Source organism: Pelodiscus sinensis, chromosome 1 (assembly GCF_049634645.1).
Source record: "Pelodiscus sinensis isolate JC-2024 chromosome 1, ASM4963464v1, whole genome shotgun sequence".
Classification (NCBI taxonomy): Eukaryota; Metazoa; Chordata; order Testudines; family Trionychidae; genus Pelodiscus; species Pelodiscus sinensis.
In genome coordinates this window covers 686,884-702,247 of record NC_134711.1, presented here as the reverse complement: position 1 = coordinate 702,247, position 15,364 = coordinate 686,884, and the positions used below count along the sequence as shown (strand labels likewise).

The 15,364-nt window shown below is 44.6% G+C and overlaps 1 protein-coding gene across 3 annotated transcripts in view; it reads right to left on the bottom strand.

Annotated features, from left to right (window-relative positions):
- PPP6R2 (protein phosphatase 6 regulatory subunit 2) overlaps positions 1–15,364 on the bottom strand; it is a 142,687-nt gene that overhangs the window by 94,254 nt on the left and 33,069 nt on the right. For all 3 annotated transcript variants that reach the window (XM_075924308.1, XM_075924312.1, XM_075924320.1), the window contains exon 2: positions 5,790–5,943. The gene's annotated coding sequence lies outside the window, so the exon portion shown is untranslated. The remainder of the gene's footprint in view (positions 1–5,789; positions 5,944–15,364) is intronic.

Below are 15,364 nucleotides of genomic sequence, written 5' to 3'. Positions count from 1 at the left end.
CGGCCCCCCCCGGCCGCGCGCCCGGGAGCAGGGCCCCCTCCAAGGGCCGCGCGCCCGAGGCCGGCGCTCCCCCCCCTCCCGCCGAGTGCCGCGCGCCCGGGGACGGCGCTCCCCCCCCCTCCCCCCCGCCGAGTGCCGCGCGCCCGGCACTCCCCCCCGCCGCGCGCCCGGGGCCGGCGCTCCTTAGAGATGGCAATCAAGTCATCACTAGACTGAGCTCTTTCAGTCTATCACTGCAAAGCAAGTTTCCTAATCCCTCAATCTTTCTCATGGCTTTCCTCTGAACCCACCTAAGTTTATCAACATGTCCAGCACCTGAACTGGACATAGTATTCAGGCAACGATAGCACCGCTGACAAATGCATTGGTAAAATAACCTCTCCAAACCTACTCGAGACCCCATTTACAGTAAAATCTCGAGTATAATGCACACTTTTTTCCCGGGTTTTTTTTTTGCATCAAAGATGGGGTGCGCATTATCTATAGGAAGTTTTTTTTTTTTTTAATTTTAAACTCACTCTCGGCAGGCATGAGCTGGGTGGGGGGGGGGGGGAGGTTAGGCAAGGACCTGGGAAGGACCTGAGCGGGAAGGGCCCCCCCAGGCGGGAAGGGCCGCCCCGCAGGCGCAAGCTCGGCGTGCGGGCATCTGGGCTAGGGAGGCTCCCCCTGCAGGCGCAAGCTCGGTGTGCGGGCAGCTGGGCGGGGAAGGCTCCCCCTGCAGGCGCAAGCTCGGCGCGCGGGCAGCTGGGCAAGGGGCAGCTTTCCTTTTCTTCTCTCCTGTTCTCCTGTATAATGGGTGCGTATTATACATAGGAGTTCGGATGTTTCATGATTTTAAGAGTCTAAACTCAGGGTGCACACTATACATAGGTGCGCATTATACTCGAGATTTTACGGTACACATCTCAGGAAAACCTCAGCCCTTTTGGCCATAGCACTGCACTGGATGCTCATGTTCAGCTGATTATCCACCATGATTCCCAAACCTTTTCCAGAGACACTGCTTCCAGGATAGAGTCCCCACCTTTAAGGAGAGTCTGCATTCTGTGATCCCACAGGCATACATTTGCATTTCACTGTATTAAAATGCGCAGTGTTGGCTAGCTTGTTGGAGCTTGTGTGATGATCATGTTGAGCTAGTAATGCAGCTGCGGAGCAACAGCTCAATTTCAACCACTCAGCAGCTAACCCACTCTCTCGTCTAATCCAATTACTCATGCTGCTAATCACTGAATCACAGAAAAGAGGACTGCAACTGTCCTCAAGAGTTCATCAAATCCAGCCCCCGCACTGTGGCAAGACCAAACTAACAGACCATCCCTGACAGGTGCTTCTCTAACCTGTTCATAAAGACCTTCAAGGATGGGATTCCATAATCTCCACTGGAAGCCGACTTCAGAATGTGATGACCTTTCTAGTTAGGGCAGGTCTGCAGTTGTGCTGCTGCAATGCTTTAGTGAAGATACTAAGCCAGTGGGACAGCTTCATGAAAGTTCAGCAGTTACACATCTACCCGTGCGTGCAGGGTGCCGGCTTTTAAGTTAGCACTTGCAAGCACCAGCTCCCTCCCCTGTGCTGCTGCTTCTGTATCAGAGGCAGCAGCGTGGAGGGGCAGGCAGCTCCACGGGAACTGCTATGCATGGGGAGCTGATTTAAGATCCGGCTCCCCATGAATACCGGCTCTCACCTAACCTTCTGCGCTGCTGAGGCAGCTCCTTGTGCGCCGTGGCTTCTGCCTGCCCTCCCTGTGCTGCTGCCTCTGATACAGAGGCAGCAGCGTGGGAGGGGGAGAGGGTCTGTGTGTAACCATGCACTTACTGGTCTTTGGGCCCCTCACTGCTTCCAGGCATGGCCTCCCGCTGCACCCCTTAGGTGGATTCTGGCCAATGGGAGCACAGGGAAAGGCTCCAGACAGCACACTTGCGCTCTGCTGCTTCCCCAGCTCTGGAGGGGCAGCGCTTCTTCCCCACATAGCAAGGCTTGGGGCTTTCTCTCCACGCCCACCCCCACAGCGGGAAGGCAGCACTAGTGCTCCAACCATGCAGGGGAGGGCGAGGCTGCAGCGCCAGGCAAAGGGGGCCTGGGCCGCTTAGATCAGTGCTGCCGGATGCCTCCTCGCCTGCCTTGCAGAAGCGCCACTCGCTGCTCCAGCCCCGCACATGGCTGGGAGGGAGGGAGCCAGTCTGGGCTTGGGAGACGGGCTGGGGTTGGGTCTCACCGGGGCGGCTCAGTGCTGGGCTCAGGACGTGGTCACTCAGGTGCAGTGGAGGCTGGGGTGGCTGGTGGCTTCTGGTGCTTCTCTGAGCCCCGGGCTTCACACCAGCCAAAGCAGCCCCTGGGCTAGGGGACGGACCGCCTGAAAGACTGCAGCCAGGACTGAGTGGGCAAGACCCTTGGGAGGCAGCATCTGCCCAGGCTGGGCTGCCAGGTGGCTTGGCCGGTCCCTAAACAGTACCCAGGGCAGGGAGCCCGTGCGTGGGGAGGGCCTGCGGGATGCAGAGTGACATGATGACATCACTCTGTCATCTCACAGGAAAAGTTTTTTTTTTTATAGAGAGAGAGATTAGCTCTCCTTCCCCACTAACTAAAGGGCATTTATATTCTGTGCTCTCTTGCTCCTAGCGTACTTAATGAAATCACTCTAACTCCAGCATCCTTTTGAAACTTCAATTTTTATTTTGAAGTTTGATCACTCACTCTAGCTAGAATAGATCAAGCAAAGTACTATCTGGGCTTTTTGAAGGAGTGGGGGGGAAGGGAGGAAAAGAATCAAAGAAAGGACCCAGTGTTTACCACTATTGAGCTATTAAAATGCCAACCACTAGATGAATCATTTAGTTAGTGTGATCTAATAGAAGATGCAAGAATGACTAACTGCATTTCTTTGGAAGCTTGTTTATTAGTATTGTTACAACGATTAGTCTTCATTTAACTGCAAAAGAATGCTGCAAACGTTCTGTATATAACACAGGGTTTGCATGGTCAGAAGAAGTTTTGACATGAATTGCACTTGACAATACAGTTATTTAGTTAAAAAGTCGTTCCTCGGGATATTGTTTGCAACACTTTATTTAGCCAGCTATAGGTGTATACTTCTGTGAATTAGAAACAACCACTTCTAAATTCTCTGGCAACACTGATCTATTCTATTGCCATAAAATATATTTCATTCTCTCCCTTTTTTCCCCTCTCATGCAAAACACACATATGGGCAACTCAGGTGAAAACTGATACAAAAATTGTTGTTAAAAACTTGTAATTTCTGAGCCTTTCCCTCAACACAACACTCAGTTTCCTAGGCTGCGACTCCTCATTAATCTGTCCAAACAACCTGCCTCAGAACCGCCTTCCCCAGAAGTACGCCAGAGAAGTGGACAGTTTGTAACTGGCTGCAGCAACTGAGAAGTTGGAGAGGGTTCAGAGAAAAGTCACAAGAACGCTCAAAGAACGAGAAACGCTGACTGATGTATGGTGATAGGCTCAAAGAGCTCACAGTCTGTTTAGCTCAAAGTAAAGGTTATGGGAGGAGTTGGTAAGAATCTAAGTATCTACACAAGGAACAGAAAGGTCTCACACAATCCAATGGGTGGAAGTTGAAAAAGTAGACAAATTCAGACCAGAAATAAGCTGTAAATTAACAATGAAAATAATTTCTCTCCCTGTTAAAACAAATTACCCAGGGTTCTGGTGAATTCTCTACCCCTGAGAATTCTTAAATCAATATTGGATGAACTCTCTTCACATTTTAAGACAATCACTGCAACGATATGGGTTTAAAAATATTTTGAAAATGAAAGCTGAGATTCTGGAGCACAATTATCCATCAAGGGCTGAATTCTGAGGCAAATTCCATGCCTCTGAAATCATGAAATATGTGGGACTCTTCTCAAATGACCCCTCATTACTGAGCACCTTCTAATTGCATTAAAACATGCAACAAAAAAATAGTTTGACACAATCAACTCTGGATTAAACAAAGACTGTGAATGGCTTGCTAACTACAAAAGCAGCTTCTGTTCCCTTGGAATTCACACCTCCAGATCAGCTGCTAGAAGTGGGCCTCATCCTCCTTGATTGGATCACCTCATCATCTCCAGCCTGATCCTGGCCTGCATATTTCTACCTGCCTCTGGGAATTTCCACTACATGCATCTGACGAAGTGGGTCTTTGCCCACGAAAGCTTATGCTCCTACACTTCAGTTAGTCTATAAGGTGCCACAGGACTCCTCGTCGCTTTAACAAAAAAATAAACGTTCCCCTTTCTCTGTGTGTGAGGATCACTTGAAAGGTAACAGGTCGGAGACAGACTATCTAATATGAGATGGGGTTTGCACTTCGTTCTGAATGCGGCAATACTCTATTAAACCATTTGTTGTCAATAGCAATCCAATAAATCCTCTTCAAGCAAATTTGGAGTGGTGATGAGCTTCTCCTTACAAACAGCCCATTCACATGTGTCCCAGAAGTATCCATGTTAGTTTGCCTCCTCTTCCAAATATACATGAGATCATTTGAAGAGGGGGTAAGTTACCATAGGCTCCAATTCCAAACCTATGCAAATTATACCCCGCTGAACACCTAGTTTTCCAAAGAGGCAACCAATGCCATCATCAGAATATCACAATGCCTACAACAAATAGGCAACATTTGACATTGCTGATCATGGGATTCTGCTGTCTTGCCTGGGAGATGACATGGGTCCAGGATAATGAACTAAAATGGTCTGAGTCCTTCCTGGAGGGATGAACCCAGTGAGTAATAATGGGGAACCACAGCTTCATCACTAGTCCCCTTGTAAATGTTCACAAGATTCAATTTTCAATCTGCTCCTTTTCGGTATTTACATGAAACCACCAGCTGAACTGGTCAGATAACATGGACTCAAACAGCAGCAATACACAGCTGACCGAGTTCTAGCTATCCTTCACCACATCACTAAAACCAAGAGTGCCCAGTGCTTGGAGATGAACCACTCTTGGGTAAAGAACAGCTTGCTGAAGCTGAACACAAACAATCCAGGGGTGTGGATGGTGGGTAGAAAAAAGTATTTTGAAGAGCCTTCAGCCCCAGTGCAGTCTCTGCTAGCTGAAGAGAGACCCACAATTAGCCCATAGTCTAGAACAGTGGTTTTCCAACTTTTTTTTCTCATGAACAGTTGAAGAAAATTGTTGATGCCCATGACTCCCCGCTAGCAGCTGTGGGGAAGCCACAAGCCCTTTAAATAGAAGCAGTTGAAAGGGCTTGTGCGTCCCAGGCAACGCATTGGGGGCGGGCTGGGAACTGCCGCACGGGCCAGATAAAAGAGCTAGGCGCTTACAGGTGCTTGCCCATCCCTGTAGTAGTGTCTTCATCACTGGAAGTTTTAAAATCAAGATTGGAAGCTTTCCTAAAAGAGACTTTCTAGTTCAGAGAGTTCAGGGGAGTCTTACAGGAGGTGCTATACAGAGATCAGATCAGATTAGCACAGGGGTACCTCCTGGCTTTATCACCTAGGAGTCAGATTTACAGAATTTAAGGCCAGATTTACAGAATTTAAGGCATACCTAGACTGAGCTCCTGTGTATCACAGGCCTCCAAAGGGTGGCAAAGGAGCTGGGCTTCACACCTAGATGTTCTGGCAACTAAACTGCACATGTAGAGCCCTCCCCAGCACCACCACTCTCATTTTCTTATATACCTCTAGGTACAAGATGCCAAGTACATTTTTCGAGTGCTGAATACTGTGGTGCCTTGTACAGTTGTAAGTATTTATTACAAAACAAAAAAGAAGAACGGTAAATATTCATACCTTCCGTAGAAATCTTGTTTCAAAAATGAAATCTTCTCCACAAACAGAGAAACATTTGGATTACAGTTCCTGGGGTGTATTCATCTTTAAAAAAAACAAACCAAAAAAAACCCCACTTTCTTTCAGTGTGAAGTTCCTCTCCCGTCTCTTTTTCCTGGGAATTAAAGAAAAAGAAAATATTGTTACTATTCACCAAGGAAAGTCACTGAAAGGCTACTCTGGCATGAAGTACTTTTTACTTGTTACCTCTCCTACAGGAAAATTGTAAGTCAAAGTGGAAACTTATTGTAGAGGCCAACATTTTGTTTGGTAAAATCATGATCACATATGAATATACTCTCTTCTATCATGCAGGCTTACAGCTTTACCACTTTTTACTGTAGACAAATATGAACATTTATTCTGGTTTCTGGAAACACAAGGGTTAACAGTCCCTCCCCTCTGCAGTCCTTAGAAATAGTTTGTGAAATACCTACTTCATTCAAGAACACACTTTGTTTTCCTGACATCACTTTAAAAGAAAGTTCTAAGTTGTCAAGGAAACCAAAAGGTCATTTCCCCTTGTTCCAAGAATAATTACAACAGAACACATGTATTACATATTCAGTTTGAGGCCCCTATTAGTTTGAAGGGACAAGACGACACTGGAGCCCAGAGCTGAATATATAATACATTGAAAAGGAGACTCAGACTGAGGAAAACTATGAAAGAAATGTACTTTGCTTAGCTTCCCTTTGCTTTTAGTGAAGTGGTGTTTTAAAAAGATTTTTTATGCACAAATTCACAAATTTTAATAATTCTCTATGGTCTCCAAGTCATTAATGACAATTAACACAGGTGTTTACTAGAGGTCACACTGGAAGTATCATATGTTTAAACTTTGATATCTCATTTGTAAAACAGCACAAGCCAAACACAGGGGAGTCAGGAGAATAAGTGAAACTGAACTAGGAATGTTAAATTTCGATAAAATCAGCTAATTGAGTAATCGATGGAAATCCAGCTGCGCCTCTGCCTTTGAAACGTACAAGAGCCGCCCATGGCTCCTGTACATTTCAAAGGAAGATGCACAGCCCCCAGGAGCAGGCTGCTGTGCCTCTCCCTTTGAAACGTACAAGAGATGCAGGCGGCTGTTGCACATTTAAAAGGGAGAGACATAGCTTCTATGTGAGCAGGGACTGCTTTGGGCCCCACTCCTGCCGTTTCCCCACTGCGCCTCTGCCTCCCCTGCTCCCCCATGGAGACGGTACTGGGGGAAAACAGGTTTTTAAGCCAGCTCCCCCCACCACTGACTCTTGTCCTACCCCTTGTTGCCTCTGATACACCTCCTCCTCTTCCCCCCCCCCCCCCCCGCTGCTTCTGTGACTAGTTGAGTAGTAATTCGACTACTTGATAAGCCTAGGCTTATTGGGTAGTAGACTATTTTGCTTACATCCCTAAACCGAACGGATCAATATAAGGTTTGCAATCAAGGCTGCACCATCCCCTACATTTTGTTATGCTTTCTTGCTGCTGTTACACCACCAGCAACTTGTCTTGCTAAACACTGGCCTCATGGGAGAGGCAAAAGTATTTTTAAAAATGAGTAGTCATATGGCATCTTAGAGACTAACAAAAATATATATATGGCCAAAACCCACTTCTGCAGATGAGCTTGAGTGAGTACGTACGGAGAGACAGAGACAGAGACAGATATGTGTTAAGCTCTAAGGTGCCACAGGACAACTTGTCATTTTTTAACATACAGACTAACACGGTTACTCCTCTGAGACTTTTAAAAAAGTATTTTTGGCAAGGGAGGTGATCTGATAACAGCAGTTAAAAATATACACATTTGAAGACAGGAGTCCAAAAGCTGATGAGAGGGTAACACACCACACAACATGGGAAAATGAGATTATGACTCTAGGTTGTTCCTGACTCCAAAGTCAAACAGATTTGGAAATATGGCAAAGGCCAGGAGTCAGTGAGAACAACCTGCCCAAAGTCACTCTGACCTCATCTGGAATCAAACCTACAAGCTCTGAGGGGAGCTATAACCAGTCCTTCCAGGCAGAGGTATACTGTCAGTAGGATGGTTCAGGACGGTTGCCTCAGGCGGCTCCACTGCAGCTCTTTCAACCATCCTATGGATGGGACCCGTGGGGTTCAGAACAGCCTGGGAGATTGCTGGGGGCCTAGCATGGGGTGGAAGGAGCCCCCCCTACCCCCCACCCCGTCCCTCAACACAGCAGCAGGAGTCAGAGTGACCCTGCAGCCTGGTCTGCTTCACAATGGCGGCAGAAAGCGGAGTACCCTCGCTCCAGCATCCTGCTGCCACGGTGAAGCGGTGCACAACGGGCTGGGAGATGGGTGTCAGGGCAAACTGACAAGGTCGCTCCGGCTCCCAGTCCCCCAATCTGAAACACATACTCATCACCAGCCACATACTCCACAACATAAACACAAACCCAGGAACCAATCCCTGCAACAAGTCCCATTGCCAGCTCTGTGCACACATCTACCCTAGCGACACCATCACAGGTCCTAACCACAGCAGCCAGACTATCAAAGTCTCATTCACCTGCACAGCTATTAGTGTGATCTATGTCACCACATGCCAGCAATGCCCCTCTGCCATGTACATTGGACAAAACAGACTGTCTCTGCGAAACAAAATAAAATGACACAACTCACATATCAAGAATAGTAGCATAAAAGAAAACAGTGGGAGAACATTTTAATCTCCCTGGATACAATTACACACTTGAAATTTGCCATCCTCAAGCAAAAATCTTCAAAACCAGACTACAATGTGAAACTGCTGAGATGGAATTCATATACAAATTTGACACCAGAATGGTTTGAATAGGGGCTGGGAATACTCTCATTACAAAAAATGGTATTTCACTTTAGGTATTCTCACCTTGTCCACATCCACCCTGATTAAATTAGCTCTGCTGGAACACTCCCACCTCTGTACCTCTACTATCTGTCTCTTTTTTTCACTTCATGAATCTGACCAAGTGAGTCACAACTCACAAAAGTTTATGCCATAATAAAATTATTAGTCTTTGAGGTGTCAAGGACTCCTTGTTATATCTGATGAAGCAGACTAACACAGCTGCCTTTCTGACACAAGACAAAAGGTTTAGAAGACCTTATCTGTGACAGAAGCTTTAAAAAAATGGGCATGTTTAGTCTTGAGAAAAGACGACTTAGGAGGGGTCCTTATAACAGTTTACAAGTTAAAGATTGTTATAAGGAGGACAATGATCAATTGTTCTCCATGTCTTTTGAAGGCAGGACAAGACGCAATGGGCTTAATCTGCAGCAGTAGATTTGGATTAAATATTCTAACCATAAAGATAGGCAAGTATTGGAATAGGCTTCCAAGGGAGGTTGTGGAATCCCCAACAGGGAAGGTTTTTAACAATAGGTCACAAAAACACCTCTCCGAAAGGAGATAGGTTTACTTGATCCTGCCTCAGCATAGAGAACTGAACTAGCTGACCTGTTAATATCCCTTTTAGCCCTACATGTCTACATAAGAACAGCCAGACTGGGTCAGACCAAAGGTCCATCTAGCCCAGTGTCCTGTCTGCCGACAGCGGCCAATGCCAAATGCCCCAGAGGGAGTGAACGGAACAGGGAATCATCCAGTGATCCCTCCCCTGTCATTCATTCCCAGTCTCTGACAAACAGGCTAGGGACACCATTCCTACCCATCCTGGCTAATAGCCATTGATGGACCTAACCTCCATGAATCTATCGAGCTCTGTTTTGAACCTTGTTAAAGTTCTATAGCCCCTTCTCCGCATCCTCTGGCAAGGAGTTAAGAAAAACTTCCTTTTGTTTGTTTTCAACCTGCTACCTACTAATTTCATCTGGGGAGCCCTAATTCTTATGTTATAGGAGCAAGGACATAACTTTTCCTTATTCACTTTCTCCATGCGTGTCATGATTTTATAGACCTCTAGCATATCCCCCCCTTTGTCTACTCTTTTCTAAATTGAAAAGTCCCAGTCTTTTTAATCTCCCCTCACAGACTCTTCTTGGAGTCTATGATTCTATCATTGTTTCACTATAAGTTAGCAGCTTGTGCAAGCATAAAAAATTTACTTCAGGCAAAGATTTTTTTGGACTCCATCTCCCACAAATTCCTTTCAAATAAAACTACTTGATGACTTGTGCAGAAAGAGCAAAATTGTTCTCACTGCTTCTTACAGAAATTCAACTAGGCATCTTGCCCGGGTCTGCACTTTTAGGGAATTCGCACATCACTGATAGTGTCTGTGCAGTGGTACTAGCTAAGACCAGTAGTAGGCACGTTTACCAAAGTGTCAACTAGGGACATAAGTGACTAGTAGAGTGATTTCTTGACTAGTTGCCTCCCTCCCCCCAAAGCAGGGTGGGAAGCATGAGCTGGTGCTGGGGGGTGGGGGAGGCTGGCTTAAAAGCCAATCCCCCCCAACAAGGTCTCTGCGATGCAGGAGAGGGGCAGGGGAGGCAGAGTCGCTTCCGGGAGCTAACCCCGCTGTGACTCTGCACTTTAAAAACCCAGCGGGCTCTTATTATATTTAAAGTGCAGAGCCCCAGCAGTTGCAGGGGCGACATGGTTGCAGGGGCAGCCTTGAATATTCCCAGCTCATGCCATCCCTGGGAGCTAACCCTGCTGCGGGATTAGCTAACAGCACCATCCCCGGGAGCTAACCCCGCTGAACTGACCTGGCTCATGCCGCCCCCAAAACCGCTGCGGCTCTGCACTTTAAATGTAGTAAGAGTCTGCCGGGCTCTTAGTACATTTAAAGTACATTTAAAGTGTAGAGCGGCAGCAGGCGTGCCCCCCCCACGTTCCTATACCTATACTCATTCTCAACAAACTGTCATTTTCCCAATGCAGAAAGGGTTTTTAATTGTTCTAGCCATTGTGATAAACATGCAGCTTTTAGTTACACATGGAATTAACCGCACAAAACTTAAAGATTGAAGCTCAACCTTTTGGAGGCACAGATATAAAGAAATCATGCGATAAAACACACCACAGTCTGAGAATATGCTAAACGCTATGAGTAATCACGGAAGTAAACTGTACCAGTTACTATTTTAAGTCCTTAGCTAACTATCATAAAGTCTCACGTGTAAGCTAATCTAAATATAAGATAACATTTTGATGAAGTTTGGATAAAACCTCTTTAAAGCTGGTGGGCATGAGAGAACTTTTCAGGATAAATGTAAGAATTTAATCTCATGTTTGGAGTCAGATGAAACACAGCAGCAGCCACTGCCCAAAACACAGGTCACATGCCGTGTTAAGTCAGAAGCTGAGGAATGAATGCAAATGCAGGGAGCTAGGTACTTTTTGGTGAAAATTCATGCATCTGTGAGCAGCAGCACACACTGCCAAGGAAACTGCTAGAAAAGCATCCTGCAGGTGATCCTGAGAGAAAGCCTAGACTAGAGATATATTTTGTGGGCAGGGTGCAAGCTGGAATGAGTCTAGGAAATGTGAGCAAAGAAACTGCCTCCTGTTTGATTACATTTGGTTCCCATTATACTCAGAGAAATGGCACTTAGTTTCCATTCTTTGTAAATAAACCAGACTGCATCTGACTTCATCCTCACTCTCTCCTTTGAACACATACAATCCTGAATCATGGCCAATGGCACAGATCAAAACAGGTAAGAATACTAAAATGGGATGCCACACTAAGCCACAATGATGTTTAAAACTGAATATGTATTAATTGAAATGCCATTGTATGTCTCTTGCTGTCACTGGCTGCATTCACATATGCCCAATCAAAATGATAGTGTAACTCAGCTATACTCAGTCTTAGACTGATAGCAAGTACTTGGCAGAGTGGATTAAAAAAAGCTATTACTTTTTAAATAAAAAATCCAATTTTATTTATATCACATTTTACATTTCTATAGAAATTTATTAAAAATTAAAATTTAATTAGAAATAGAATAAATGCCTAAGCTTACAATAATCTCTTAAAATTATGTAAATTGTATACAAAACACATATTTAGCAGTATATCTTTGCTGCTAAGTTTTTGCTTCTTAGTTTGCTAAGGAAGTCCAAGTACTAAACTAGTGGGAGATACTGGCAACGGACCTGAAACCTGATTTTGCTGAAATACTAAAACCAAAAGACAGCAGTAACCTCTTCCACAGTGCAGAGAGAATAATTTCCTCATTTCAATTTACTTGTTCAGTTCACTGACTAGTTAATTCAACGTTGACACATCAAGCGGGAACTGAAAATGCAGGAAAGCTGGTTTGTTTCCTCCAATCTATGAATGAAAACAAGGTGCTGGGGGTGAGATCCTTTAGTTCTAAAATCGTGAAGGACACAAACTAGTAACAGCCAGTTCGATCAACTAACTATACATAATACCTCACATGTTTAATAAGTCAATCAGTTTTAAATAAAAAATATTATGTGAATCTCAATTTTTTCTATTTATGCATCATTTAAGGTACATTTATTTAATTATATTATTAAAATACTAGTTATCTGTATTTTCCATTGAATGGGAAATTCCATCCCAACAGATCTTGACACAAATTACAAGTAAAAAGTTAAACATCTAGTAAATAAGGAGTGCATCAGTCACCATTTTCTAACGCAATAAAAAATGTAAAAATTAAGAATCTGAATAATTGAAAGTTGAGCTATGTAATTGCTTAAATAAACATGCAGATATAGTGCATCTTCCTTAGCAAACAGAAGCAACAAAATTAGTAGCATAGAGACTATATTTAGTTGAAAATAAACATGTTTTAATGGCAAACAACTAACAATGATAAACTTTTCTTTAGGAAAATATGTTAAAAGTACAAATGCAAAACAATTAAAATCAATTACTTAAATCAAGGCTTCTTGCTTGCTCACTTAAATCATGATTAAAATGGTAATTTAAATCACTGATTTAAATCAATCCACCTTGCCATTTGGCCATCATAGGTAACAGAAAAAAAACCCAGAATACTATAGACTCTCATCATGACATGTTGTGATCCGTATATGACCTCTACCTAGAATAAGGTCAGACCAGATGACAAGGCCCAAGATTCTCAAAGGTCACTAGTCACTCAGGGTTCCTTGAATTTCTTGTATGCCCAACTTGAGATGTCTACAGGGATTTGATTTTCAGAAAGCATTCAGCACCCATACTCTAAAAATCAGACTCTCGGGTGTCTCAAGTTGGCCACTCCAAAATTAAATCACCCCAAATCACTAGCTCCTTCTAGATTTCTAAAATCTTGGGAAAATCTATTTAAAATCTTCAGAAAAATGTATAAAACTAACAGCTTTTTCACTGATTTGGTGGGAAGCAAGTCGAATAGCACTATCCTGCATCCCATCATTTCTAAACAGATCCCAGAGATGCTTAATGGACACAAACTCTGACCCAATTCCATCCTTCTACAAAAGAATTTCAAAACACAATTACAAAGGGAGACAGCCAAACTGGAATTCATTCGCAAACTCAATGCTAACAATTTAGGACTGAATAAGGATTTTAACTGGTTAACCCACTACAAAGGCAATTTCCCCTCTCTTGATAACCACATTTCTGCATCAATTGCAGAGAATGAGCCACTTGCACCTGAACTGATTAGCCTCATTAACACAAGTAGCCTCTTTCTTTTTTTGTCTACCCCTGCCTGCAAACTACACTCCAATTCATCTGATGAAGTGGGTTTTACCCATGAAAGCTTATGCCCTAACAACAGGGCTCCTTGTTGTTTTCGCAGGACAGACTAATACACTGTCCCTTTGGTGGCCCTTCAAGTCAGCAGAATGGGGTTGGGAGTGCAGGCTTATTTAGAAAATCTACATTATGCAGCTAAATTCAACCTAAACTCCTGGTGTAGACTAGGGTTGTTAAAGGGCACCTGATTACACCGTTACCTGGTAAGCATCACCCCTTAACAGGTGATGCTTACTGGGTAATAAATAGTTAATCAGTACCTAGGAGCAGCCCTCCACCCAATTCCCCGCCAGGCCCCTCACGCGGAGCTGTCAGCTTCCAGCCCATGCAGGGCAATGGTAGCCTCCACACAGGGACCGAGAGTTGTGATGGCAGCCCCCGCAGGGGACACCGGGAACCGCAGTGGCAGCAGCAGCCACTGTGGGGAGGTTGGGAATCACAGCAGCAGCCTCTGTATGGGGCTGGAAGCAGCTGCACTGGAGCAGCCCCTGCCTGTGGTGGGTGGGCTGCTCTAGCCCAATACCAGCAGGTGAGGGGGCCGCTCTGGAAGCATTTGAGTGGACCCCCTACCTATCCCCTTTTATTCAGTTAAACAGTTAAAAGCAGCGTTAGCACTGCATTTAACCAATACAGGTGTGATGGACACTCCTCCCATGCTTTATTAAATTGATTTATGGACACAAATATGCATAATTGAAAGATGCTTTGGACAAAAACCCACGTAACCTATTAATTTTAATGACAGGCTGTTAGACCTGTGTCTTATTTTGGTGTATGTAGCACTCTTGTACGTAAAAAATTCAAAATATGGAGTATGGAACGGTTTATGGTTTTAAATGTGCAAATGAAAGGCATCAGGGGTGTTTCCCTCAATGTCTAGGTGACCACCTATAAACAGCCTCCTTTTGTCCTTTAAGTCTTAGCAGTGGTTGGTCTTAGGAAGACATGTGACCACCCTAACTGGTAGGGTCTGACCAGGTACTTTTCCATGGCAGGGTGGAACGTAGAGACAAAGAATTCCCACCCAAAAGGAAAGCTATTTAGGATGCAAAAATCTTCAGAGTCTTGGTCTTTGGCTGGCATGTTACTCCAAAGAGAATGAACCAGAAACCCCAGGGGAAAAAAATCTTCCTTGGCTTGGAAGTTTAGCTGTAAGAAGAACAATTTTAGGGTAAGATTGTAATAAGTTTTAGGGTGTTAGAACTAGTTACAAATTTTCTGTTATTTTAAATTTGTAACTCACTTTGCTCTGCCTGTTTTCACTTGCAACCACTTAAATCCAACTGTATGTACTTAATAAAATCACTTTTATTTACTATCAGACCCAGTGTAAATAATCATTACCTGGGGGAGCAATCAGTGGGTACATCCTCCTTTCATTATTAAAGGGGGCTTACCTGAATGATTTAATTGGAGTTCTGATCCCATTTGGGGGGTGGGTTCCCTAGAAGCTGGCCCCAAAACTACATTCTCCTAAGACCTGAAGAGTTTCAGTGTCTGTACTGCTCTTGGGGGCGGGGGAGCGGTGGTCTCAGCTCTGTGCCTTGGCTGAGGGAGGCCAGGAGATCTGGCCCTGAGGGACAGGGGGGTGAGAAGCCCCAGAGAACAAGGAAGCGAGTGTCTGGGGTTTTGTCAGAACACCGGGAAATACCCCCAAGGGTCTCCTCACGGAGTGTGATCAACAGGATTTTACATCCCTAATGTAAATCAGGCCTCAGAGACATCCTGAGCATGCAGGCTTAGAGCTACTGTAGGATAATGAATGGACTTTCTATGTGTCTGGCTGATTTTCACATACCCACCTATGTTGAATGCAATTTGTCACTCCTGCCCATAAGTAATGTGATTTGAATACTGTAATCAACCTGC